Source organism: Lygodium microphyllum, chromosome 16 (genome assembly GCF_053477565.2).
Source record: "Lygodium microphyllum isolate KBCC chromosome 16, Lygodium_microphyllum_v1.1.10, whole genome shotgun sequence".
NCBI classification, from domain to species: Eukaryota; Viridiplantae; Streptophyta; class Polypodiopsida; order Schizaeales; family Lygodiaceae; genus Lygodium; species Lygodium microphyllum.
The window spans coordinates 100,043,384-100,048,782 of NC_141150.1; positions in this window are offsets into that span (position 1 = coordinate 100,043,384).

Genomic DNA, 5,399 nt, shown 5'->3' on the forward strand with positions numbered 1-5,399 from the left:
TATTGATCAAATCCTTCGTACCCACTAACCAACTGAGGGGGTTGAGAAATAGAAGTGGCAGGAGATGGAAGTGAAATAAGTAAAAGAGGATGAAGAGATGGGTATGAAAATCATAAAATGAGGAATAAGCTAAAGAAGGAGTGGCTAAAAATTTAAGTGAATCAGTTAGGAAAGGTGTCAATTGATAAGCAAGAAAAGTAGAAGGTATATGGATAGATGGAGAAGGACATGGAGGAGATGGGAAAAAGACTCGATCTTCAATGAAATAACAATAGGTAAAGATTGGAATTTGAGGAAAACCCTGAGGTTGAAAAAGGAGATGTAAAATAGTTGCTGAGTTGGATTCGTTGATAGCACAATAAGCTAGGAATAGAGGGACCTAAAACAGATCATCGATGGTAGGAATCAAAGAAGGATGAATAAAATTATTGGTTCTTGGAAAGATAAGCTGGGAGATCCACCCTCAGTTGGTTAGTGCTCTGTACATAAGTAGAAGCTGTATTCTGGCATTGGTTCAGGACTACAGAATCAATCATTGAATTCCATGAAGTGTCAGGACAAGTAGCCACTTTAGAAGAATAGCACTAGAACATGTCATCTATCCTCAACTCCAAATAGTTGACATATAAGGCAACTTGTAAGACCACAACCCCCACATACCAAGCCAGATCTACATCATCTAAAATTAACAAATCACCTTGTAGATACATGTAAGACAGCAACATGGTATCCATCATCACAGAATCCTCAAAGACCATATGGACAATGTCCGTCAGCAAATTAGAAGACCAAGCCCCACTCCAACCATCCTCTAGAAGAAGGAGATCCATCATTGAGAGCATAATATAGAAGGCCAACTTCTGCAACTAATAGTGGACAAAAAAGGAATGGTCCGAAGGAACATACTCCTGAAATTGCTCAAATGTAGATCATAATAAATCCATCCTGGACTACAATCTTTCCACTTTATCTTGAAACAACGGACATAATGTGGCATGTCTCTGGAGAACTACCAAGTCTTGCTGAGATATAGAAGGAATCATAGGAATACTGGGACTTGGAGGAATGGACCATCACTGCACCAGTTGGTCCTGCAATTGCTTATTCTGGGAAGCTTGGGATTCCAATGTATTATGAGTAGTCAGCAAAGCTGACAGTTTCGCATCAAAAAAGAGTCTTAAACTCTTAAGCTTCTTTGGACATTTTCTCTTTCGCTTTCGAAACTCTAGTGACCTCTGACTGAGCCTCTACTAACTGAGTTTTCAAAGAAGATATTTCTTCTCTTTGAGTCTCAATCATTTGTGTTTGCTGCTCCATATGCTTAAACAGATTAGCAAGTGTGTCTTTGGCAGAGGCTAACTCTGTGGTTGCCTTATGCAACTGGTCTTTGGATTGCATTAATTCTTCATAGAAAGAAGCATATAATTGTTGAACACAAGTTGTCACTGAGAGTTCAATAGAACTATGGATGCCGTTACAAAGGAAAGGAATGGCATCCCTTGACACTAAACTATTCAGCGAAGGAACTGATATTTCCAAAGAACCCTCTCGATGTGCCCTGAATAAGTTATTGCATGTGAGGTAGGCAGGAAGGTCACTTCTAGAGGTAGCAAGAACTGACATTGAAGGAATGATTGGTGGAACTTTATCTGCCACACGCTTCAAGCGCTTCTGCTGAATGACCAATGGAGGAGGGGAATCAAGATCCTCTATGTCAATGGGTTCTGAATCCTCTAAAGGTGAAGGGGGAGGTACTGGATCATATGGAGAAGGGGGTAGCACACCCTTCTTAAGGCCTAAATATGTCAAGAAAGCATATAAATATGAACCATAAGTTACATTGGTAACATTCCCTCTGGTCATTTTGACAAAATATTGGTCCATCTTTGTAAGAAGGCTTGGGGGGTTCACTATATATATATTCTCTATATAACGTGTGTTCATGGCCTATTTATAAATATCCTAATTTGTGAAATTTTCTTGAATAAAACACAACCCTTTTCTATTCAACCTATAAGTAACCCCTTTATACAACACCCTTCTATATGTAAAAAATGTATAAAAATGGTATTTTAAAAATCCCTTATTTTGAACTCACATTATATATACATATATTCATGAGTGACCCCCTCGAGTAAGAAGGTAAGTACTCCAGTCAATCACAACTCCTTTTAACACCATCCTGGAAGTTGTGAAGAGCTCCTTGGACAAATAGTGGGATGGTGTTTTGGCAGGCATGAACCTGTCTTAGAGAAATTGGGAGACTAGCTTCCAGAGAGGATCAGTGATCATTGAGAAAGACACTCCTGAAGTGTTAATCACCTTCTTGACATCGAGGACCTCTTTAGTCTATTCTGTAATAGCTTGAGAATCTCGTCATTTGAGAATAAGTATCTGGTTGTAACAAAGGGTTCTCCTTTTTAGGAAAGAGACAAAGCCTTCCCTAACCCTCTTGGTGTCAAAACCATGGAAGTACCACGAACCAAGCCCAATTTCTTACTGTATGACACAAGAAACTCATCACATAGGGCTGGATCATCTGGAATCAAAGGGAGTGAAGTAGCCACAAAAGTTTCAAGGCTAGCTTTCGGGATAGGCTCAAAAGTCAATAGGGAAGAATAATCCCTACTGATCAATGGGATATACTGAACAGGAGGAGGAGCTTGAGGTGCCATTCAGATGGAATATTGGAGCCCCAAGAGGAACACCAAGGAAAAGGAAATTCTATTGCAAGAAAATCCATCTTGTAACATCAACAAGCTTTTATTTCCTTCTTTTGATCATCAAAACAAAGGAAATAGCAAATCTTCACGCAGCATCATAGTAGATATCACGCACGGATTTGATAGAATCAACCATAATCTTCAACATCTTCATAAAATCCATCAATATAACAAAGAACACAAAAAAATATACCATCTTTAAATGGAAATCAATTACATAGTATTCATCTTCAATGTCTTCATAGTTCTCTCTCTCAATCTCTCATATACAGTTACATTGTTTTGAAATAATTGGCTATCTCTGGCTCTCTCTCTCTCTCTCTCTATCAATAATACATCATATCCTCACTACAATACTCTCATAATAACTCTCAATAATCCTTCTTAGTTCGTGGATGCACCTCCCAAGAGGTATGTCTGATATGAAGAGTCACCAGAGCCACTACAGTGTCTTTTCATAGCTCACTACTGTCACTGTCACTCAGTCTTCTCTTCAGTCTTCAGCAGCTGCTTCTTCCACTTGTTTTAGCTCTTTTGAACTTAGATTCATCCTTTCCAAAAGTTAAAAAACTTTCCCAAATTCACACATACTTTCTACAGAATACTTACAAAAGGTCTATAGAACAGTTATAGTACAGTACTAGAGCAGCTACAGTATAGTTGCAGTATAGAGACAGAACAGAGACAGAGGCTCTATAGAAGGTCTACAGAGGGTTACAGAAGGTCATCAGAACTATAACTCATACTCAAACCATTGCATACTATCAAAAACTATTCAATAAGCTTCAAAAAAGATCTCAATCTTCATCAATCATCAATCCATGCTTCATACAGAAGACAATCAGAACAAAACAAAAGCTATACAGAAGGTATACAGAACCAATTAGAAGCTTAATACCCTTTTGACATAGGATAGCACCTAGCCCTTCAACTGATGCATCTGTGTGCACATGGAATTCCTTTGTCCAGTCGGGAGGTTGCAAAATAGGCTCTTGGATGAGGCACTGTTTTAGGGTATTAAAGGCTTCTTCTCATCAGTCCAAAGGAAATCAGATTCTTTCCTTAGGATCTTGTGTAGAGGGGTTTCCTTGGTTGAAAAATGTGCAATAAATCTTCTATAGTAGCCCACATGGCCCAGAAATCCTCTCAATTTCTTGAGGTTTGTCGGTGCTATTAAAGTGGAAACCTTTTCAATCTTTGCAGGGTCTGTTGCAATCCCTTATGCAGAGACAATATGGCCCAGGAGAACTCTTGATGAGACACCAAAGACACATTTGTTGGGGTTGAGAGAAACCCCATACTCTCGGCATCTGTCAAAACATTGCTCTAGGTGTCCCCAGTGCTCACGGATCAAGCTATAGACACAAAAGTCATCAAGATACATCTCAATGAAATCATGCAGATGATTCTGGAAGGCAGCCATCATTACTCATTGGAAGGTGGCAGGAGCATTATAGAGCCCAAATGGCATCACTCTATAGGCATAGGTCCCCCATTCTGTGGTGAAGGTTGTTTTAGATTGGTCCTCTTCTGCGATTTGGACTTGTTTATATCTGTTGAATCCATCCAAGAGGGAATACAGCTCATGGCCTGCCATTGTATCCAACAGTTGGTCTGTAAAAGGTATAGGGAAATGATCCTTCTTCATCTTCAAATTGAGCTTTCGAAAGTCCATACATATTCGAAGTTTCCCATTCTTCTTGGGTCCTACCACAATGGGCATAACCCATTCCCTATTAACCACAGGATAAATGAACTCTGCTTCAAGAAGTTTCAATAGTTCAGCTTTCACTAAAGTAGAGTAATTAGAATTCATACGCCTTTGTCTTTGCCTTACAGGTTTGGCATCAGGCTCTAGGTCAATATGATGTTGGCATACCGTGGGATCAATCCCCTTTAGGTCTTTGTACAACCAAGCAAACACATGTAAATTCTCCTTTAGTAGATCTCACAAGACCACTAGTTCTTCTTCTGGAAGATTGAGACCCACTTTCAGGTGTCGTTCAGTACCATCAGTATCCAAGAACATTACTTATCTTTCACCTTCCACTTCGCGGATGAATGTTCCACAAATTGCTTCTGGATAGAGGTTTGACTCTTTTAAGAGAGTAGTATCCTCATTTGACGTTCTGCTAGAACAAGTGTCCTCCTTCTAAACAGATCTGTTGAGGTTGCTGGAAGGGTATCAAAGCTTTGTTTGCTTTTGTGTGAGTGGTAATTTCTTCTCGACTTAGGTATTCATCTTCAGAGGATGCGTCCAGGAATATCACATAGCACGAACCTTCTAGGGGCCATGGCTCTGATGGCTTTAGCTTCTGTTGGCAAGGGGCATCATCATCATCTTTTCTCTGGACTGAACAGTTAGGGCAACAGGAGCCACTGGTGAACTTAATTTTTATGCTTTTAATCCATTTCTTATACAGATTCTGAATACTTTGTGGTCCGTTGATCACCCCAAATGGAACCATGGTCATTCCATCCAGCACCCGGAGATCTTCAGCCTCTGAGGTCTCTGTAGGAACATCAACAAGATCATCCGCTATCAAAGGAAATTATTCATCTACACTTTCATAACGTGATTTATTTTCTTCCTCATTATTTTCATTCTCTTCCTTTGGAGGCTCTGTCTCTGCTTCTGTAGAGGCTCTGTAGGAGAAGAACATATCTTCCACCTTT